At 44.6% G+C, this 24,061-nt stretch overlaps 1 protein-coding gene across 2 annotated transcripts in view; it reads right to left on the reverse strand.

Moving 5' to 3' along the window:
• The window catches only part of Smim14 (small integral membrane protein 14), a 45,862-nt gene extending 26,955 nt beyond the window's left edge, over positions 1 to 18,907 (reverse strand). The window contains exon 1 of one of the 2 annotated variants that reach the window (XM_021163061.2): positions 18,718 to 18,897. The gene's annotated coding sequence lies outside the window, so the exon portion shown is untranslated. Of the gene's footprint in view, positions 1 to 18,717 lie in introns of both variants that reach the window. The other variant, XM_029477511.1, reaches the window with a different exon arrangement.
• Positions 18,908 to 24,061: the final 5,154 nt, after the last annotated feature.

The following is a 24,061-nucleotide window of genomic DNA, read 5'->3' on the forward strand; positions in this document are numbered from 1 at the left end:
AAGAACAACTAGCAGTAAGTATCAAGAGCAAAGCAGCAGACCTTGCCAGTCTTCAGATCAACTCATTTCAAGAGCCGGGCAAGCACAGAAATGGCAACCTTCTTCTAATCCACTTTCATGCCCCAGAGGCACCAGAGGAACAGCCTGGTTCTGCATCCTTTTATGTGAAACCTAAAAATACAAACTCTGCACTTAAGGCCTTGCCAAAACACTGCAGCACCCATCTTAATGTTCAGACATTTTAGAACGGGATATTAAAACTAACATGCCTCAGGTTAAGGGCTTATATAAAAAGAACTTAATGCTTTTCTTTTCCTTCAAGAGCTTTGCTGCTTTTATCAACAGCACAGGGTATACACTGCTAACTATATAGTAATAGAGTCACACAGATATTACTACTCTAGTACGTGAGCATAATCTATTTTAAAAACTCTTTCCTAAGACACAATCTCTTAAGATGTCCAAGAACATCCAAGGGGCACACTACACTGAAACCATTAATTTTCTTTTTGAACAAGATCTCGCTTTACAGCTATGACTAGCTTGCAGCTGGCTGTGCAGACCAAACTGGCCTTGAATTCGCAGAGATCTGTTTGCCTGTCTCCTGAGTGCTTAAAGGTGTACAACACCACAAAACCCTTTGCTAGGATGTCAAGGCCCCAAACTGAGTCCAGGGGTATTTTCTATTATTAGCTTTTAATCACCTATCATGTAAAATTAAGAATTTTTTAATAGGGGCTGGTGAGGTGGCTCAGTGGTTAAGAGCGCCGACTGCTTTTCCTAAGGTCCTGAGTTCAAGTCCCAGCAACCACATGGTGGCTCACAACCATCTGTAATGAGATCTGACTCCCTCTTCTGGAGTGTCTGAAGACAGCTACAGTGTACTTACATATAATAAGTAAATAAATATTTAAAAAAAAGAATTTTTTTATAGGGCTGGAAAAATGGCTCAATGGTTAAGAGCCCTTGCTGCTTGTCTCTAGGACCCAAGTTTGGTTTTCAGAAACCATGTCAAGTGGTTGACACTGGCTATAATTCCACATCAAGGAATCCTACATCCTCCTCTGGCCTGGAGACACACGCAGGTACATGTATGTGTGTGCTCACACAGATACACAGCTTACTTGCTTTTCTCTGACCTAAGTGGCTCCAACGCTGTATTTGAAAGTAGGGTAGGGAAGAGCTCAGCATGTGAAGCACATGCTCTGTGAGCCTAATGGCCCGGGCTTGAACCAAGATACTGTGAAGGAGAAGACCGACTCCCACTAGCGTTCTTCTGGCCTCCACAGATGCAACACGGTATACGTGCATGTACACACTCAGATCTCTTTCTCATAGACACATTCATTCGTACATACAGATGCAAACACACAAAGTAAATTTTAAAATAACATTAAAAATAAATTATCTAAATCCAAGCACTTGGGAGGTAGAGGCAAGTAGTTCTCTAGCTCAAAGCCATACTACTGGTCTACAGAGAATTCTAGGAAAGCCAAGGCTATACTGAGAAATCTGGTCTAAAGATAGATAGATAGATAGATAGATAGATAGATAGATAGATAGATAGAAAGAAAGGAGAGAGAGAGAAAGATGGATGTGGCTCATACCCTCAATCTCAGTGGGCAGAAGCTCAAGGCCAGGCTGATCTACTCAGCAAATACCAGGTCAGACATGCTATACAGTTAAGATTCTTCTCAAAATACTTGTTTTAGAGTAGGGCCTGGGGCACAAGGTGTAGTACCAGCTTTTTGGGAAGCTGAAGCCATAAGGTACCATGTTCAGGATGTCTGGTCAAAGCCAGTCTGACCAGCTTAACAGGAAAAAAAAAATGTTCTCTGCTCCAAGGCCCCCACATGACTGCAGCTTGAATGTTCCTTAATTTTTGAGACTTTATTCTAAAAATATTCATCCTCATTTAACCTTTCTTTTGTCGATCCTGAATTCTCTTTCTTCAATAAATGCTTGTTCTCTACTCCAAGAGGGATCTTGAGAAGGCTACACAGAGAACCTCTGTCTTCACACACACACACACACACACACACACACACACACACACACACGGGAGGGGAGGAGGGGTGACACTTGACACTTTCAGTTTCCTCTTAAGAAAGAAGCTAGAAATTTCCATGTTCAATGTGAAATTCTTGTGGTTGAAGCTTTAAAAAACTATGCAGGGCTTGCACACAGCCAGAATTTAAACTGGGGAAGTGAAAAGAGGGATAGTATTTGAAATAATCATAGTGGTCAGATGATAATAATTCCCCTTATTTTTCTATTTGAATGAAATTATATTTTGGCACATGGGTATGTATATTTTCATATACATGTTCATATCTGCACATACACGTGAGAGATGGTTTGGTGGCTAAGACTACTAGCTGCTCTTTCAGAGTAGTCAAGGTAGATTCCCAACACCCATGCTGAACTCCAGCTCTAGGGGACTGCATGCCCATTTCTGGCCTCTGAGGGGACCTACATTCATGTAGAGCACAAGCTCGCATGCACACACACACACACACACACACACCAATAAAAGTAAATTACATCTTTTTTTTTTTAATGCTGGGCTGATGCGATGGCTAGAAAGGCTGCCGTCAAACGACCTGAGCTGAGTTCATGAGAACCACCAGGTAGGAGAGAACTGACTCCTACACGCTGTCCTCTGTCCTCTGCCATGCCATGTACCAGAGTACACACATGGACATACACAATTACTGTCTAAGAATTCCAAAAAAACCAAAGCCCTATACATTAAGCCACCCTGTCACTCAGTAACTAAAGGACACTTGTTTATAAAGAGATAAACACAAACGGCCCAAATCCTCACCATCTTGGTATCTGAAAGCATTCTATAACTCTCTAGCGACAGGTTACGTGCCTAGGGGACAGAAATAATATGTCTCAGTGTACTGTGAGGGAGAGAATAGCATAAATAGCTAGGCCCCACTGTAAGAGAAGATGAGACAAGGCTCACGTGAGCCAGATCGTGAGCTCTGGGTTAATCTACATACAACACAAGTATGTCTCTTAAAACTGTGTCTTCTGAATTTACATGTGTATGTTCTAAAGACTTCTATTTTGGGGGCTGGCAAGATAGCCAGAGCTACTGGGTAGTGGTGGCGCATGCCTTTAGTCCCAGCACTCGGGAGGCAGAGGCAGGCAGATTTCTGAGTTTGAGGCCAGCCTGGTCTACAAAGTGAGTTGCAGGACAGCCAGGGCTACACAGAGAAACCCTGTCTTGAAAAACAAAAAACAAAAAACAAAAAAACAAAAAACAAAACAAAACAAACAAAAAAGTGGCCAGAGCTATTAAGAGCCCTTCTGAGAGTTCTTTTAGAAGGCCTGGGTTCAAGTCCCAGCAGCCACATGGCAGCTCACATCCATCTGTAACCTCAGTTCCAGGACTTCTGACATCTTCACAGATGTACATGCAGCTAAAAAAAAAAAAAAGAAAAAAAAAAAGAACATAAAATAAACTTTAAAAGAATTCTACACTTTGGTTTTCCCTCTTCTTGAATTTCATGTGGTTTGTGAATTGTATCTTGGGTATTCCGAACTTCTGGGCTAATATCCACTTATCAGTGAATGCATACCATGTGTGTTCTTTTGTGACTGAGTTATCTCACTCAAAATGGTATTTTCTAGTTCCATCCATTTGCCTAAGAATTTCATGAATTCATTGTTTTTAATAGCGGAGTAGTACTCCAATTGTGTAAACGTACCACATTTTCTATATCCATTCCTCTGTTGAGGGGCATCTGGATTCTTTCCAGCTCCTGGCTACTTTGATCCTTCTTAGAAGGGGGAACAAAATACCCATGGGAGGAGTTACAAAGTGTAGAGCAGAGAGTGAAGGAATGGCCATCCAGAGACTGCCCCAGCTGGGGATCCATCCCATATACAACCACCAAACCGAGACACTATTGTGGATGCCAACAAGAGCTTGCTGACAGGAGCCTGATATAGCTGTCTCCTGAGAGGCACCACCAGGGCCTGACAAATAAAGAGGTAGATGCTCGCAGCCTTCCATTGGACTGAGCACAGGGTCCCCAACGAAGGAGCTGAAGGGGTTTGCAACCTCATAGGAGGAACAACAATATGAACTAACCACTACCCCCAGAGCTCCCAGGGACTAAACCACCGACCAAAGAGTACACATGGTGGGATTCATGGCTCTAGCTGCATATGTAGCAGAGGATGGCCTAGTCGGTCATCATTGGAAGGAGAGGCCCTTGGTCCTGTAAGACTCTATGCCCCAGTGTAGTGGAATGCCAGGGCCAGGAAGTGGGAGTGGGTGGGTTGGTGAGTGGGAAGGGGCTAGGGTGTTTTCGGAGGGGAGACCAGGAAAGGGGATAACAATGTAAATAAAGAAAATATCTAATAAAAAATGTAAAAAAAATGAAATAAAAAAAATTTTTTTTAAATTTTTTAAAGACTACTTGCTTATGTGTGTGCACTTGTGTGTGCAGAGGCCACAAGAGGGCACTGGGTGTCCTCCTCTGATATTCTCTCCCTGAATCTGGGCTGCATTTTCTCAGGGAGGCTGGAAGCCAGCAAGTGACAGCAACAGCTTTGTCTCTGCCCTCCTCAGACACAAACTAAATGTGAGGCTGGTTACACGGGTGGAGATGTGAACTCCAGTCTTCATTATTATGCAGCGAGCACCTTTAGCTTCCAATTCACCTCTCCAGTTCCCTATTTTTCTTGTGGACTGAGCCCAGAGACTTGTATTCTGAACTCTCCTACTGAACTGTAGCACAACCCCTAGAAGGACGTTCTTTCTCCTACTAGTGCCCTTGTTCCCAGGGACAAGTACATCTCATGTTTCTTGCACTGAGCAGGTTAAATTGTCTGAACCCTTTACTCAATCAGTAAATCTGTTGGTTAACGTTAATACAGAAGCACTCTTTATCAGTTGGGTGGTGGTGGTGCACACCTTTAATCTCAGCACTCGAGAGGCAGAGGCAGGAGGATGCTGAGTTCGAGGCCAGCCTGGTCTACAGAGCAAGTCCTAGACCAGGGCTACACAGAGATCTACAGAGAGCTGCCTGCCTCTGCCTCCCGAAAGCTGGGATTAAAAGGCACCACTGCCTGGCTATACTTCCCTTTTTTTTTTTTTTTTAAATAAAGTACTAATTTGTATTTTATATACATTGGTGTTCTGCCTGCATCTATGACTCTGTGAACAGGAATTAAAGATAGTTGTGAGCTACCATGTGGGTGTTGGGAATTTAGTCCAAGTCCTTTGAAAGAGCAGCCAATGTCTTTAACTGGCTGCATCACCTCTCCAATGAGCCCCAGCCCCCATCTCCACACACCATTCTTTTTTTCTTTTCTTTTCTTTTATTTTTGAGAGGTCTCAGGAAATCCACAATGGCCTTGGTACTCCTGGGTAACCTACTTCAACCTCCTAAGTGCTGGGATTAAAGCTAGAGGGATGTTTTTGTTTTGTTGTCGACATCTATTTAGCATGGTATGATTATTGTTACTAATTGTGCCTAGTGTACAATGAATCTTTATAACTTTTTCATAGAAAAATAGATAGGGTTTACTGCTTCATTGCCATAGAACTTACTGACATCAGCAGTTTTTCCCTTTATGAGATTGAAATTTTCTACCTTTTCACCGAACGGCAACTCTTTACAGCCCCCTTGGCACTTCTAATGGCCAGGATCATTGCTCTTAGATTCAGGCCTGATACTGAAGTTAGACAAGCTGTCCGGGTTCTGGAGCACAGACAGTAACTATGTGACCAACAAGCAAGCAGCACATACATCATGGACACACTGAGACAAGGGTGACTTACCTCTTGGTGGCACAGAAAGGGATGGGTGAGGTTGAACTGTGCTGTTCCAAATGGGGGAAAACACTGACCTGTGGCTCAGACGTACAACAGCTGCCTGCCCCGAATGACGTACACTGCGTGACTAGCAAAACCGGTCAGTTCTGGAATTTTCTAGTATGTTTACATTGAGCCCCACCTTGTTTTGAGGCAGAATCTCCAATTTATGTCACACTCTGCACTCTAGGATTGTTAGCCTGTAAGCTTCCAGGTCGAAGACTCTCTTACCTGCCATTCTGCCTCAGGAGTGTTGAGATCATGGGCGTGTACCACTGTATCCAACTTTTACAAAGGTGCTGGGGCTCAAACTTGGGTCATCAAGCCAGCTAGAAGCATAGGGCGAGACCCTGCCTAAAACACCAGCACTTGGGAAGCAAAGGCAAATAGATCTGTGTTCAAACAAGTTCTCGGCCTGTCAAGTGCTGCATAAGGAGAACAGGGAAGTGGGCTGGGGATGTAGCTCAGTGGGAATAGGGCTTGCCTGCCGCGCAGTTACGAGGCCTAGTCTTGACCCCAAGCACTGCACAGCACTGGAAGCTGAGGAGATGGCTCTGTGGTTAGGAACACATGTGGGTCTGACACAAGCAGCTCCTAACTGTCTCTAAGTCCAGCTCCAGGGATCCAATGACCTCTTCCTTATCCCAAGGGCCCATGCCCACACACATACATACATATAACTAGGATTGAGGAAGACAACCTTGAGGGACCTCTGGTTTTCACATGCATACACACATACAGGAAACAGAAGTCCAAGACTATCTCTGGCTACACAGTGAGTTTGAGGACAGCCTGAGCTACTGCTATCTCAAGAGGAAAACTGGTTCCGGTATGAAAGCGATGATCATACTCAAATAGCTCATATGTCACAAACCTTGGACAGGAAGTCACACTGTGAATGCCAGAAGAGATCTCAGTCTGCAAGTTCGAGATGGAACTAATCATGCAGATTACAGCTGTGTCGAGCTTATAAAGACAACTTCATAATGCTATGAAAATGAGACAGCCAGTAGTGAGCTCCCCTTATTTAAGGATACATTTCTAAACAACACTGGAATGTCTGCTGGGAAACAGGCAAGGAACAGGCAAGGGAAGATACAGTCAGGCTGAAGCTGCTCTGCTACTGTTTAAAACCACTAGAGCTGTGATAAAAACATGTCCCTTACTGTGGAAATAAACCCATTATATACCTGAGAAATTACAGTTACCTTTTGCCTAGGAGTTAGGATTCCCTAACTCTTATCACAGCAACCAACTGTAATTAAAATTTCCTGAAGTACTGCAAACAGTATAGTCAGTGAACAAAGTTCTCTCTGGGCCACAGGGTGGCTTAGCAGTTAAACCCCTTTGTCATCAAGTCTGACAACCAGGATTCAACCCCAAAACCCACATTGTGGATGAACTGTCTCCCACAAGTGGTCCTAACCTAGACATAGGTAAACAGAAAAACAAAACACAAAAACAACTTATATTCTTTTCTTTTTCCTTTTTTTTTTCTTTTTCTTTTTGGTTTTTCAAGACAGGGTTTCTCTGTGTAGCCCTGGCTGTCCTGGAACTCACTTTGTAGACCAGGCTGGCCTCAGAAATCCACCTGCCTCTACCTCCCAAGTGCTGAGATCAAAGGCATGCGCCAACATCGCCCGGCTTCTTTTTTTCTTTCTTTCTTTTTTTTTTTTTTAAGACATTATTTCTCTATGTAGCCCTGGTTATCCTGGACCTCACTCTGTAGACTAGGCTGACCTTGAACTCACATAGATTTGCCTGTCTCTGCCTCCCAAGAGTCGAGACTAAAAGTGCATTACATTATATTACAGCATTTTTAAAAGACCAGCAGATTACAAGCAAGACAGCAATAACAAGGGGTAGTATTGGCACACACCTTTAATCCCAGAGAAGCAGAGGTGGTTGGATCTATATTGGGTTTGAGATCAGTATAGTCTACACAGCAAGTTCCAGGATAGCCTGGACTACATGGAGAAACTCTGTCTTAAAAAAAGGAAGACCCAGAGCTTCAGACAGAGCAGTATCATTCAAAAGATAGAAAGCAAAGCGGGTGGAAGGACAGTAACTATCCAGCTGCACAGAGGCAAGTGGCATGGCACCTGGGAGTGCTCTGCTAGTAAGCACTGTGCAGCAGGGCTCAGAGTAGACAATACAAGTCTTCAAGTATACAGCCAACAAATGGCAAGTATACAAGTGGTATAGCCGAGCGTGGTGGCGCATGCCTTTAATCCCAGCACTCGGGAGGCAGAGGCAGGCAGATTTCTGAGTTCAAGGCCAGCCTGATCTACAAAGTGAGTTCCAGGACAGCCAGGGCTACACAGAGAAACCGTCTCAAAAAAAAAAAAAAAAAAAAAAAAGTATACAAGTGGTCCTATCACAGCCTTAGGGGAACAGCAATTCTCTCCCACTTATACTTTTTTTTTTTAAGATTGGGTCTCACCTATCTGTCTGCCTCTACTCCTAAGTGCTGATATTAGAGGGCTAGCCCTGAGCATCTGACCCTTTGCCTCCTCCTCCCAAGTGCTGAGATTATTGGGATTAAAGTCACGGACTGCAAGGCCCTGGTTTATATAGTGCTGAGCATAGAATCTAAGGCCTCATGCATGCTAGGCAAGGGCTCTATTAATTCAGGTGTAGCCCCAGGCCCTCACCTACTTATTTAAACAAACAACTTGCTGGATATGGTGCCTCATACCTGTAATGTAACCAACCTAGGCTACATAAGTGATTGCCAGGCCAGACATGGCTACACAGGAAGACCCTGACTTGAATGAATGAATGGATGGATGGATGGATGGATGAATGAAAAGAGGGAAGAAAGGAAGAAAGGAAAAGAGAAAGAGAGGAACTAAAATAAAGAGGAAGGAACTAAGGTCCTGAGAGTTTCGGCAGCTTGCTCAAAAAGACACAGGACGCAGAGGAGGCATTCAAGCCTATGTCTTTTCTCATTTCTGAAAACGATTTAGCTAACAAATCCTTAGGGACTTTAAGAACAGGCAGAAAAGCTTGCAGAAAGATACAGAAGAATCAACAGGCAGCTCCCAACTCTAAGAGCTGAAATACTAATGTTTCCTAAGACAATGCAATTTCATACTAACACAAATAATTGTGCAATACACATACACGCTGGTCCAACCTCAGTAAAAAGATCAAAATACACTCGCGCACATGCAGAGTCCTGGGGGGACTTTCATTCTAGCCCATTCCGACTAAGGTAAATCTTTTCAAAACATGTACTTTTTATTTTATGTGTATGTTTGTATGTGTAGGCTATATATGTGGCAGCCTTGGTGTCTGGACATCAATGGTGCGTTCTCACTGCATTATTAAATGGCAAGAAAGGTCATGCTCTGGGCCCCTTTTACAAGGACACTAACCACACTTTCCAGGCTCTTTGCCCTCATTATCTACTTACCTCCCAAAGGCCTCACCCCCTTGGACCATGACACTTGTGACTAAAACTTCAACATATTCAGACAATAGCACTTTACCTCTGCCAACTCCCAAAATTCACAAAATCCATGCCCTTCTCAAATATAAAATACCTTAGTCTAACTAACAGCCCTCCCAACACTCCTGTATCAAGTCACAAGTCTGAAGCCCTGGCTTCAGATACCTCAGTGGGTAAAGGCGCCTGGGGCCAACACTGACAATCTGAGCTTGACCCTCAGACCCACAGAGTGGAAGAGGACAGATGTTCTCAAATTGTCCTCTGACCTCCTCAGAGGCATCACTGTGTTCATGCTCGCCCCCATATCCCTCCAAAACATGGAATTTAAAAAAAAAGTCACCAGGTAGTACAGGTGCATACCTTCAATCCCAGTAGTCAGGAGGCAGAGGCAGGGGGATCTCTGTGAGTTGGAGACTAGCCGGATCTAAAGATTGAGTGCCAGGACAGCCAGAGCTACACAGTGAAACCATGTCTTGAAAAGCAAAAACAAGACTTGGGAAATGGGCTTAGTGGTTAAACACACATACTGCTCTTCCAAAGGACCCAAGTTTAATCCCTAGCACCCAGATCAGGTGATTCACAACTTTTACCTCCAAGGGATCTGACACCCTGTTCTAGCCTGTGTGAGCGCCTGCATCCACCTGCACACACATACACAACACACACACACACACACAAAACTCCTATATATTAAGAAAACTCTGAAGCCTGAAAGCTTACCTACATGTCACAAGGCTGGGAATGCAGTTCGGTTGTACAGCACGTGCTAAGAATGGGGCCCACTCCCGAATGACTGACTGTCATCTAACCAGGGTCAGACTCAGGATATGACTCATCCTAAGGCAACATGTTCTACAGATAGGAACCTGGGCCGGGCAGTGTGCAGCTACCAGGATTTACTGTTGTCTATGAAGGGAAGGCTTCCATAGGAGGGCAGCCTTCCACAGAACATGCTATCCTTGGTCCTCTGGAGCCTGAGAGCACCAAGAGGCTTGCAGTCCTTTTGCCCCAAACCTTCTGAACTCTAGGCCAGCTGGTTGATGGGAGAGACGGCCTCATACTTTCCAAAGTGCTGTTGGGATTATCTGTGTGTAAATGGTGCCTGACTTACCCACATCCTTATCAAAAGGCAGCTTCAGATCCCATGCTCAGGGCAAGACAAAACAAATGAAAGTCTGGCCGGCCGGCCATACCCTTGTTCTCTCCCAAACATAGCCAAGTGATTTTTTTTTTGGTTGGTTTTTTGTTTGTTTGCTTGTTTGTTTTTCAAGACAGGGTTTCTCTGTATAGCCCTGGCTGTCCTGGAACTTACTCTATAGACCAGGCTGGCCTCGAACTCAGAAATCCGCCTGCCAATGCCTCCCAAGTGTTGGGATTAAAGGTGTGCGCGACCACTGCCTGGTAAGTGATTTTTTTTTTAATCCTTACCAATAATTGATTCATATCCCTTGAATCACTTTAGACAACTTACCAAGTCATCAAGGGATTAGCTCATAAAATGTCTTACAGGATTTCAAGTTATTAGCATTACCAAACGGGATAAATTGCTTAGCCTCTGTGACTTTGGTTTATCTATAAAACAGGACTGACACTCAAACTATTTACTGTAAAGGAGAGTGCAAGGATCACATGAGAATTTTTAGGAGTCCTGAAAATGCCCAAGGCCAACTCAATAGAAGGCATCTTCAACCCTCAGCAGTAAACCGCCTTGCGCTGCTTCAATTCCCTGGGGACATTGGGTATTATTCTGCACAGAGGGGAAGGGGAGAAAGACATCCACCTACCCTGAAGCCCCTGTAATTTCTTGTCTTTTCTCAGCTATACTTTACTCTTGTACTATGTCAAAGAATCTCTTTACCTGGTCAAGGTACAGGAGAAAAATTTATCATAAATGGCCAAATAAATGTTTCAATTAAACTATTTATATTCACTATCATTAAAGTTTCAAATTCTGAAAATAGTTTCTAAAATTTCTTCTCAAGAGTGCTTTCTACCCTGGGGAACAGAGCTATAGGTCAGATTTGCCTTGCATGCACAAAGCCTAGGTCCAGTTCTCAGCAATACACATACACAGGGCGTGGGGATAGAACTAGTCACAGTCCAAAGAAAAAATGTCAACAGATACAAGAAAAAAAAACCCACACTAGCCATCTGTAATTACAGTGAATATGTTATATATATAAGTGCTAATACAGTAGCTTTTAATAGCTGAGTCATAACTTATAGATGAGCTCTATCAAATGCAATGGCAGCTGAAGAGTGGCGGTGGCAGACATGGATGGATCTATGAGTCACCCTGGTCTACAGGGTGAGTTCCAGGCTACTCAGGGTTACATAGACCCTGTCTAAAACAAATCAACCAACCAACCAACCAACCAAAAACCCAACTGTCCTATCAGACAACAGCCACCAGCCACCAAAGCACTGACCTCTAGGGCTCTGGAATGTACGCCATGGAGGCGCTTCCCCCGACCCCACCCCTGCCGCCCGATTAGAAGCATCATTAGCTGTGTGAAAGTCTGCAAGCTCTGCCAGTGCAATGGGATCAACAAGCGTAAAGCGGCTCTGCTCTGCAGTTACCCAAAGATGACACATCTGTGTTTTGACTACAATTTTTAAAAAAGCAAAAAGGGAACTGAAAATTCAGTATGAAAATAAGTAACAGGGGTAACTTTCTCCAAAATAAAAGCAGTGCCATTAAAAATGTTATTAAACGTGTGTCTGTAAGCTCCACGGTACACCTAAATGCTAGTTAGTTTAGAAAAATATACATATTTTCAGAGTTGACTATTTTAAAACTACATATATTTCAAATTATAGTTTTGAAATACCTCATTCTGCCACCACAGGAAAAACCCAAATTCCAAGTCAAACCTCTCCTCAGAGGCTGCCCTAACACAAATGCTTACAGACTTTTCTAGCCACAGCCGCGTGCATGCAGACTGCCTAGATTTTCTGAACTACTATTAATTTCACTTTGAGTCACGAAAGTGTCTTATGTTTATTTAATTTACTTTTTTTTTTTTTTTTTTTTTTTTTGGTTTTTCGAGACAGGGTTTCCCTGTGTAGCCCTGGCTGTCCTGGAACTCCCTCTGTAGACCAGGCTGGCCTTTAATTCAGAGATCCACCTGCCTCTGCCTCCCAAGTGCTGGGATTAAATGGGTCACCACTGACTGCTATTACCTTTTTTTTTTTTTTCACTCTTACTGTGTAGTTCTGGTTGGCTGGCGTGGAACTCACTATGTAGATCAAGCTGGCCTCAAACTCAGGGAGATCTGCCTTTCTCTGCCACCTAAGTGCTGAGATTAGAGGTATACCATCACACCCTGCTATGGCTTATTTTATAACTAAACTGGTTACTGTAATTCTTCAGTTTGAGTTAACTAAACATGGTTCTTCATGGTATTTATAAGCATGGTAACTATTTTCATGTCCAGATAACTGAAAACTTCCAAGTGATTTTATTCAAAATGTTTTATAACATAAAGCAAATTAAAACCATGTTTAGTGTGGTGTAGGTCGTAGCTTAACAGAATAGCATAATTTATAAGAGGCCACAGGTTCAATTCCCATCACTAACAGATGAGGGAAGAGTTAACAGGCTACCATGGCCTACACTGAGACCCTTTCTCAGTCTGGAGAGACCTCTCTGGGGTTAAAAGCACTGGCTGCTTTTCCAGAGGACCCAGTTTTGGTTTCCAGCATCCACACAGTGCTCCACAACCATCAATAACTCCAGTTCTAGGAGATCTGATGCCCTCTTCTGAACTCCTCGGGCACCAGGCACTTACATGGTGCACAGACATACAGGCAGGCAAAACATCCACACCCATAAAATAAAATAAAATAAAATAATTAAAATCCATGGACAGGGAAGGCAAGTACTTGGGAGAACATACAGCCCAGCTGCTGGTCTTAAACATCACTGCCCATTCTAACTGTCTGGTAACGGGCAGATCAAGCAGAGGGAGAAATACAGGGCTATTAATAGAAGCCCAAGGCCCTCAAGTGAGGCGAGAGCTGGTGACCTAAGTCTCCACAGAAAGAGCGAGGCTAAAAGAGGACAGAAGGCTAAACAGTAGCCCTTGTCTGTGTTGAAGTCACAGATGTGAATGCAGCACGCACACGTATCTTCTCCCTCATTTGCAAAGCGGTCTTGCCCTGAGAACTCTCTGCAGTTCATGCTTATCCAAACGCAGTCCAGAGAGTAAGGCACTCACACCAGCAGATGTAGAAATAAATGACTCGTCAACAAGGATATCTTTCTGACAGGAGAAACATAAAGAAAGAGGAGGAAAAAGTCCCAAACTTAGTGCCAGCCAGGTCGGCTCTCAGAGCAAAAAGGCCGTGGAAGGCTTTAGAGGGCTCTTTGTGGTTGCTGATGTTCTGTTTGTGTTGTTGGAAATAAGGCCTCACTATGCTGCTGCCCACATTGGTCTCAAACGGTCTTCCTCCCTCCGCATCCTGAGTAGCCAAAAATAGGAATGCTTAGAGTATTTCTCAAAACGGTCTCCTAATTCTGTAACTTTGAACAATAAAACATCAACATTTTCTTTTTCTTTCTTGTTTTTTTTTTCTTTTTTTCTTTTTGGCTTTTCGAGACAGGGTTTCTCTGTGTAGCCCTGGCTGTCCTGGAACTCACTTTGTAGACCAGGCTGGCCTCAATCTCAGAATCTGCCTGCCTCTGCCTCCTAAGTGCTGGGATTAAAGGCATGTACCACCAACATTTTCTTTTTCAAAAGAAAATCTTTCACAGAGACAGAAAACACTATTTTGTCCTCAACTAAAAGCTTAGGGCTGAAGAGATGGCTCATCACTTAAGAGCCCTGGCCACTTTTCTTTTTTTTTTTTTTTTTGGTCTTTCGAGACAGGGTTTCTCTGTATAGCCCTGGCTGTCCTGGAACTCACTTTGTAGACCAGNCTGGCCTCGAACTCAGAAATCCGCCTGCCTCTGCCTCCTGAGTGCTGGGGTTAAAGGCGTGCACCACCATGCTGCCCTGGCCACTTTTCTAGAGGACCCGATACTCACAACAGTAGACAACGACTTCAGTTCCAGGGGATCAAATGTAGTCTTTGAGCTCTGGGAATACTGCATGTACGTGGTGCACACTCGTGCAGGCAAACTACCCGTATGCAGAAAATAAAAATAAGCACGTCATAATAAAAAATAGCCCCGCTTATTGAAAGTAGTGTGCAGCGTTCTAAGTGCCCTTGCTCACAGGAGTAAGACACGCTGAGGCAGCACAGGCTTGGGATGAACCTCTCACCATGTCGCAGTGTCTTCATTTATAAGATGTGGGTAGGAAACTTAACTCTAGATTGCTCTGTTAGCTACAGGAAAACAAATGAAAGAGTAAGACTTAGCACAGTAACCTTGTCTAACACACCCCAAATCAGGACCGCTATAAAGGAGATATCTTCGGAAAAGGAGACACTAAAAACCAAGCAACATTCTCAAATGATAATGGACAACAAAATCACCCAAAGGGTTTGTTCAAAGTGCAAATCTGGAGCTGGGTGTGGTGGCTCCTGTCTGTAATTACACTGGGGAAGCCTCTGGGGGAGAGGCAGGAAGACCTCCAGTTGACCAAGGCCAGCCCAAGCTACGGAGCCAAGACGCCGTCTCAAAAAACCCGAAGCCTGGTGGAAGTAACAGGGCAGGAGTTCAAGATGGGCCCAGGCCAGCCTAGGTTGCATAAAACCCCACCTCAAAAAACAACAAAAGGTTCAGCCAAGGTCTGGGGTGTAACTCACTGGGAAGGTGCTTACCTACCACGGACAAAGGGCTGGGTTCAATCTGCAGCACCACACAAAAGTGGGTTGGGAAGGACATGGACGCTGGGAAACCCACTTCTCCAAGGTTCCACAGGTCTAAAGGTGAATGATGCTCTTCGGACACACATTAAACAGATCTAAGGCTGTTCTACAAGACGCTGCTGAAAATTAGTTTTCTGAGAAAAGAACAGGCCTGAGGAGGAGCAGCACAGAAGCGCCCACAAGTTCATCCATCCAGCAACAGGCACAGCGTTCCTATTAGGCCTTTCTGAAGAACTGCCAGCGCAAGACGCATAAAACAATTAAACTAAGGCAATCCAGCTAGTGGTAAAGGCTGGGAGTAAGGTAAGAAGAATAGAGAGATGAGGGGACTTCTTTGAAAAGCCCACAGCTGAACTGCAACTTGAATGACAGAAATGAACTGGCCAAGGCAGACTGGGAGAATACTGGAGCCCCGGGGTACAGGAGGAGCAAAGGCCTTCAGGCAGTAGTTCAAATGTTACTAGATTCAGACATAACAGAAAGAGATGAAAACCAAGAATACACCAGGCTCCAGCGTACAGGACTAGGTAGGCAGTACCTAACAAACCTGATACTCAAAGGCTGACCTCCAACTTAACGACACCTGCTTGCCTCTGCCTCACAGGAGTGCTGGGAATTAAAGGTTTCTGTCACCAGGCCAGGCCAGGGTTTTATCCTGAATGGGAGCCTTTCAATCAAGTGTTTGTGTGTGTGTGTGTGTGTGTGTGTGTGTGTGTGTGTGTGTGAGTGTGAGAGAGAGAAAGAGAGAGAGAGAGAGAGTGAGAGAGAGAGAGAGAGAGAGCCCAAGTGAGTGTGCGAGCACCTAAACTAAAATTTGAGGACACTCTTAGGCCGTGATATGAGGAATACACCATAAGTAAGTAGCCAAAGTTGGAGACAGGCCAGGAAATTACTTCAGTTGACCACATAAGAGACTGTGGTAGTCTAGCAAGGGCGGTAGCACCAGGGATGGAAAAGGAGTGCACACTGAGTGCTGTAATCTCTTTTAATTAAAGGGGCTGGAGAGATGGCTCAGTCATTAAGAGCACTTGCTTCTTGTTGAGAGGACCCCGTTTGGTTCCTAGTACCCTTGCCTGGTGGATCATAAACTCATAACTACTTTAGATCTAGCGCTAGGAAATCCAGTACCCTTTTCTGGCATGCGTGCACGTGCACACGCACACACACACACTCACATTCGATATAGACAATACACAAAAAAATAATCATAAAGACTTGTAAAAATTAAAGAAAAAGAACCACGTGACAAGAGTACTCGCCATCTGGAATTACTCAGGAGATGATGAATGACAAGAGACTTACAGGTCTTAGGGAAGCTTATGAGACATCAGCCCAAAGTGGCATTAGCAGACTTAGGCTACTTCACCGTACTTAGTCTTTGAAGTTGGGGTGAAGAGGGCATTTCATTTCTGCATAGGCTCCTTTGGAGTCAGTGGTTAAAAACCAAACAACAAAAAACGTGTGATAGATGGCACATACCTAAACCCCAAAGCTAATACAGTCATTAAGTATGCTATGCAAAATAGATTCCTGCAGACTCTTATGGACTGGGGTGGTGGTAACAGGTGCCTGCATTTGGAATACAGTATAACTAAGGGTTAAACCTAAACTTACCTGTGAAGTCATTAGATACAAAAAAACTTCAGTAACATTCCACATTGCACTTGCTGCCTGGATTGTTTAACAAGCCAAGTAAGCCTACATGCCATTCAGTGTCTGTTTCACTAAGTCTCACAGTATCACCAATAGAGACATAGGGAGAAAACTTTCCACGCCATGGCTTTAATAACTATTGCTTTTCCAACATGGTGGAATTTCACCCTAAAAGGTCCATAGGCCATAGCTGCAAATACATACATACATAACTCAAAAAAGTACCAGTATGTAAAGCCACAGCGAGGGGTGGCTCTGAGACTACAGCACTAACTACTCTTCCAGAGGACCTGGGTTTGGCTCCCAGCAACACAGCCACTCATAATCCTCTGTAACTTCAATCCCAGGGATCCACCACCTCCTTGAGCCCCCAGGAATGCACAAGGTGCACAAACATACATAGAGGCAAAATACCCATACACATTAAATAAAATAAATAAATAAACAAATGTAGTATGATACCATATTTTTATAAAGCAATTGCAAAAGCACCTTGAAGGATATGAACTAACATTCCGGCAAGAGGAGAGGCGCGATTATCATTCTTTCCTCCTCAGATGTACTTCTATAAACATCTCCTCCAATCACTACAAAAACATCTCACAAAACAAAAAATACCATTTTAGAATAGTAAAAAGGGTGAGGGTTTTGTGGGGTTTTTTTAAATCTGAAAAGGGGGAAGTGCAAAAGGAAAATTCTCCTTTGTCTATATCATCAAGATTCCAAGTATGGGAGAAAAAAAGGAGGGAAAAATCCATGATCTACACAGGAGGAAAAGATTTGATACGAGGTCCGTTACTGCCCAAGGGCACACCCTTCAAAGATAGGGGTCTAAATTCCTAAGAATTCTTCCCAGATTTGATGGAAAGCAATCACTATGCTTCCTCGTTCCTTCCTGCTGCTTCCCCGTTCCTTCCCGCTGCTTCCCACAGAAACACTTTAAGTATCTTGGAGAGGGGGAAATGTCCCTTTTCGAAACCACGATGGAACATCCAGGCTTGGTTTTCTGGTCTGAGTGCGGAGGGCAAAAGGGTGGGTGGCTACACTGAAGGAATCTGCGCGATCAGGGAGTCACCTGAAGCAGGAGCACGCAGCTGCTTCCCCTAACCTCCACAGCAGACACAGGGCAGCGAGCGTTTCCAGACTAGAACCCTTGGGAAACTGTAGGTTTTTTCCAAATTCTGGTACGAATAGCTGCCAACTGACACCACAACACAAAATCGGGAGGGTGTCTTCCACACATGCAGGTATAAATGCTTCCTGAAGCGCATCAGGCGCTCCAGCTGTAAACCCAGGGCACTCCATTACTAAGGCCGCATCCTCGGCTTTTCCAACTGGGGCAACTAAAAGCATCCTGCCGCCTCGCTACAGTTAGCAAGTATCATCTTGGCTAAAATCCTAACGTTTAAGCAGCCACTTCGGAAAACTTCGGCTTTAAGCAGCGACACGGATCTCAAACCATTGCCAGGCTGTTGCCCTGCATTCCTTCCGATAACGGTGCTGCTACCTGCTCCATTGTCAGCCCCCGGCTCCACGTACTGAACCAACAGAAAAGGGGAATCCTTTAGATCCGCAACACAATGGAGGCTAAAGAAGAGCTCTGGCTTTCAGGATGGCAGCTACCAACACACCACAACAAAAGGGCCGCGTCCGGGTGACTTCATCGAACCCACCAGGCAAACGCCACCGCCTGGCTTTCGGGGTGACTGTCCCTAACCCCCTGCACGCCCGCGCCGCCTATGGGGCCCTAAAAGTGAAAACATCCGGACTGCGGGTGCCTGTGCAGCCCAGCTGCAGGCTGCCCGGCCAGCGGCTGCGGGCTCCCCGGGTGCAGCGCCCAGCCAAAGGCGCCCGCTCCGCCGCAGCGGTCCCCGGGAGCGCGCGGCCACAGAAGTGGCGACGCCAAGAGGGTCGCCGAGGAGGGCGGTGGGCCGGGGGAGGGGGCGACACTCACCCGCCCAAACCAGCGGCGGGCGGGGAGGGTGGCGGCCGGGAGCGTTCCGGACGCCGCTGTCGCTGCCGATGCTGCTGGCCGGCGGCCTCCTCCCCTCTGTTTGGATTCGATAGACCACGTCACTCTTAGCCACGAGACCCGGATCTGCCGGCTTCCCGAGGGCGGCGCAACAGATTGTAGCACCCCGAGCCGCTCGTGACCCTACCTAGGGAGCATGCGCGTGTCGCGCGGGCCACCTGCGTCGGAGGGGGGCGGCTCCCGCAGCTTCGGCGCTGACGTGCGTGGGCGCGCCGGGCGCGGGGGAGGCAGTTCCGGTGTGGCGAGGTGGGGTTGCTCCACCGTGAAGGAAGGGCACTCCGGCTGTTGAGTTGTCCCACGTCGCCTCTGTGCTGTCTTCCGTGGTCATGATCGTCTGACGTGTGTGTCTGTTTGCCGAGGGAATGGCTTCTGTCCACGGCGGTGTTTAGTCATACTTAGGCGGAGGGGCGCGCGCACAAATTGATGACTGCTGAGACCCGGTCTACCTGCAGAGGTGGCGGTGGGAGTTCATCATCAGGCACGCGTGAAAATCGGAACTCGAAGATTACAGAAGCATGTCAGCTGGGAGGTGGGGAGGGATGAGTGATCCTGATGACGTTCGGATTTTGGATTGGAAAACAGACCTAAATTAAGTTCAACCTTAACCTTAAAAGAGAGGAGATGTTAGAAGCCGGATGTGATGGCTCAACAGCAGAAGCAGAGACAAGGCTGGTTTACAGAGCGAGTTGCAGGACAGCCAGGGCTGCATTGAGAAACCCTGGGGGAGTGGGTGCGGGTATGTGAATTTGAGCCCAGCCAGTGCAGCATAGAATATGTCTGGGGTTTTTTTTTTGTTGTTGTTGTTTTTTAAGTGAGGGGAGCCTAGCCATGGGTTTGCCCTCCTGGTGGAGGAGGGAATGTGGCCAAAGGAGGTAGCAGCACACCTTTTTTAAGCTTGGAAGTTAGGAAGCAGTATTTCAACAATCCAAAGACAGCTTAATTCCTATGTAAGAAAGGTCGGGAGATACCAGCAAATTGAAGTGTGGAGCCTGTTAAGCAAAAAGAGCATCTCTGGACGCAGCTGTGGAAGCCTTAATTCTACAGATGTATCCAATGACCTCAAGGAACTCTGGACGAAACTAAGCATATTTTTATAAGAAAGTACAAGAAAAAAATCCTGAGAATCTAAAGTCTGGACAAAAAATAAACGTCAGAAAACATCCACTTGGAATTTCATTTTCTTCCCTAATAGTTTAACAATCTGACAACAAAAAAAGAAAAAGAAAACCCTTTAAAACAGTGCTGCACAGTCTGTCTTTGGCTACATGGTTCACAATCCGTGTTCTCACAATCCGAGGTATGGCCTGCATTCTTTGGTAAGGGTACAAGTTAGAAAAGAAAACAAAACCCGACCAGCGAAAACAAGTAGGGGAGTTCTGTTTTCCCTGGTACACACTGTAACTACAAAATTTCAATGAAGAAATATCCCATATTTAAAACAGAGGAAAGAAACCTTCATGATTCTCAGTGGCTGAGCTGAGAAAAACAAAACTGCCCGGGGAAGTGATGGCACATCCCCTTAATCCCAGCATGAGGGAGGAAAGGTCAGTGGATCTCTTGAGTTTGAGGCTCCCTGGTCCATAGAGTTCCAGGACAGCCAGGGCTACACAGAGAAACCCTGTCTTGAAAAAACAAAACAAAACAAAAAGCCGGGCGGTGGTGGTGCACGCCTTTAATCCCAGCACTTGGAAGGCAGAGACAAGGCAGATTTCTGAGTTGGAGGCCAACCTGGTCTACAAAGTGAGTTCCAGGATAGCCAGGGCTGTACAGAGAAACCCTGTCTTGACCACTTGCCAAGCAAATACACCACGGACCTGACTTCCCAACTTGTAATCCACTTGTATGAGTTATTTTTACTTTATTCCTTAAAGTCACCTATTTTCTTTGACGTCTGCATGAAATATTTTCAGAGATTCTACATCAACCAAGTGACACTATCCTTTTTCATGTAATACTAGCACTTTATGAAGACAGCATTTCATACACATATATATACCTTTATTTTTACTTCTATATGCATTGGTTTTGCCTGCATGTATGTCTGTGTGAGAGTGTCGGATCCCACTGGAACTGGAGCCACAAGACAGTGCTGAGCCGTCATGTGGGTGCTGGAAATTGAAACCAGGTCCTCTAGAAGAGCAGCCAGTGCTTTCAAACTCTGAGCCATCTCTCTAGGGCCCAAGATGGCATTTGTAATTGTTCCCATCCTATTGGATGCTCTTGACATTTCTTTTTCTGAGACAGGTTTCTCTCTGAAGCCCTGCCTGTTCTGGAACTCATTCTGTAGACCAGGGTGGCCTGGAACTTAAGAGATCTACCAGCTTCTGCCTTCAGGGGCTGGGGTTAAAGGCTTGCACTGCCATGCCCAGAAATGTTTATTTCAACTATTGATAGGTTACAAACATTACACTGTTATCACTGCTGCCTTATGCAAGAATTTTTACAAAAATATTTGTTTATTCTTACATATCTTGTTTCTTCAGGTGACACCATATTCGTCTATCTCATTTTTCTTTTACCTAAGCATACATATGTTGTCTAATTCATTTCAGATTTACTGAAAATTAATTTTCTAAGAATTATTTTATATTTTAACATCCTTATTGAGGTATAATTCCTAATTCTGCCCTTTCAGTTGCATAGTTTCTAGAGCATTTTGGGGCTCAGAATTTTACACCATTACCAGTGTTAAAATACAACATATTTTCATTGTATTTGTGCTTTTTTGGAGACATGAGGTCCTTGTACTCACACAGCACCAGGAGAACCAGGAATGTTAACACTTGTTTCTTCCCAACAGGAGGAGATAAAATCAAATACTCACATTCCATCCCCAAAGCTGAAAGTGGATGCTGTTAATGACCTGGTGACCTTTTGCTGTCAGTAGGGGCAGACCTCACCCTAAGACCCAAGAATGATTACCTCAGGCGCTTCCCTCCCTAGACTCTACTTATTCTTAGTTTAGATGTCTCATGGCCTGTTGACCTCTATGCTGTCAGAGACCACACTAGAGTCTAGGTCTTTTAAGTATAGAACGCCCCACCCCCACCCCCACACACTCACGGTCACAGGTACCTTGTAAAGAGTTTCTATCTTAATCTTTATTGTGCACCTGGATTTGGGCTGATTGGGCTGATTGCTGCCTGGAAACCTTTTCCCAAATTCTATTGTGCTTTTTAACTATGCTGGCAATGAATTACCTTCTAAAATCTGACCCAGGTTGACAAAGCCAGTCTGCACCAGGATTTCATTTTCTTCTTTTTGAGGGGTTCACTTTCCTATATGACACCAGCAGGGACTCCCCTTTTTTTTTTCTTTTGAGGGGGGGCGGAATTGAGACAGGGTGTAGTTCCAGCTGTCCTGCAACTCACTCTGGAGACTAGATTGGCCTCTAACTCAAAGAGATCTACCTGCCTGTGGGGATAAAGGCATGGGTCACCATTGCCTGGCACATATTTTGAATGAAATTTTATAGATATAGATTTGAATAGTTCCCCCCCCCAAGATAGGGACACTATGGAGCCCCCCCCCATCTTGACTCCATTTTCTTTTTGATTGAATGATTTCTTTTTGAAAGAGGGGATCAAATAAAAGATGAAATTTATAAGTTAAAAAAATATGGGGGGGGCAGATTTATTAGGAAGTAGTAAGGAGAACCCTTGGGAGAGCAGGCCTGGTGGGGGGCCATAGTCCACTGTTATGTCCTCAGTACTTGCTTTATAAAGTTAGTTACAAGAAAAGATGTTGGGCCCGGCAGTGGTGACACACGCCTGTAATCCCAGCACTCGGGAGGCAGAGGCAGGCGGATTCCTGAGTTTGAGGCCAGCCTGGTCTGCAGATTGAGTTTCAGGACAGCCAGGACTGCACAGAGAAACCCTGTCTCAAAAACAAAACAAAACAAAAAAAAGAGATGTTGGGATCCTAGGTCGCCGCCATCATGAACTTCAGTGATTCTTACCTCTGGAGTGTCCTGTTACCTCAGGGTTTGTTGGATCAATAGGATAGTGCTAAAAATGTGGCTTCTGGAGGTAACTCATAAATATGCTCATTGGAGCTCCACTGTACCCCTTCTTTTAGATTACCTGTTTGGAGGGGGCTGTCACTCTTTAACATCAGCTCTATGAAGAGGCCCAGGTAGAGAAAACAAGAGTCCAGCAGCAGGGCCTAATGACACAGACCTGTAATCCCAGCAGCTATAGAAACTTAATGCAGCGATATTAGACATTCAAGCCCTGCCTGGGAAGGTCACTGAGACCCTGTCACTACAGAAAAAGTAAAGCAAAGGTCTGGGGTGCTTTTAAAAGGCTTGGAGTGTAGCTTAGTGAAGTGTTGGTCTAGCACGAAACAGACCCTGGGTTTTGTTGGGTTTGGTTTTTGGTTTTTCAAGACAGGGTTTCTCTGTATAGCCTTGGTTATCCTGGAATTCACTCTACACAGTAAAACCGTGCCTCAAAAACTAAGTAAATATTAAACTTGAAAAAAGAATGTAAATGTGATTCTAAGTATAATATAGCAGAATTCCTACCACAATGTCTCCATGTCTGGGACATAGTAGAGATTGGATAATTTTAGATGAACTTTAGAATTAAAATAATAATGGAAAATTGGCATAAATATCAATAAAGAAGTGACATCATAATACATGAGCATAGCAAATCAGTAAGTAGACTTTAATATCAGCACATGCATATCTTATAGAACGTACGCTGTTAATTGACACCAAAAGGGAGATACAAATGACTAATATTTGAAAATCTTCAATATGACTAAACAAAATACAAATTAAAAGTTTTTTTTTCTTTGACATTTTTATGTGTAGTATGTGTGAGTCTTGAGAATGTGTGTGTATACACCCATGGAGACAAGTAAGAGACATAGCACCCTGTGGAGCTAGACTTAGAGCTGTAAGCTACCCAGCGTGGGTGCTGGGGTCTGAACTCAAGACAGTTGCAAGAACAGTGTGTGCTCTTAACCACTGAGCCACCTCGTCAGCCCCTTAAAACAACTTCTTTACTATATTAAAGAAATATTTTTTATGGGCTGGAGAGATGGTTCAGCGATTAAGAGCACTAACTGCTCTTCCAGAGGTCCTGAGTTCAAATCCCAGCAACCACATGGTGGCTCACAACCATCTGTAATGGGATCCTATGCCCTCTTCTGGTGAGTCTGAAGTCAGCTACTGTACTCATATACATAAAATACGTAAATAAATACTTTTTTAAAAAAATTATTTCAAAGATTTTAAAAACTGTGTGTATTTTAAATA

Source organism: Mus caroli, chromosome 5, assembly GCF_900094665.2.
Source record: "Mus caroli chromosome 5, CAROLI_EIJ_v1.1, whole genome shotgun sequence".
Lineage (NCBI taxonomy): Eukaryota > Metazoa > Chordata > Mammalia > Rodentia > Muridae > Mus > Mus caroli.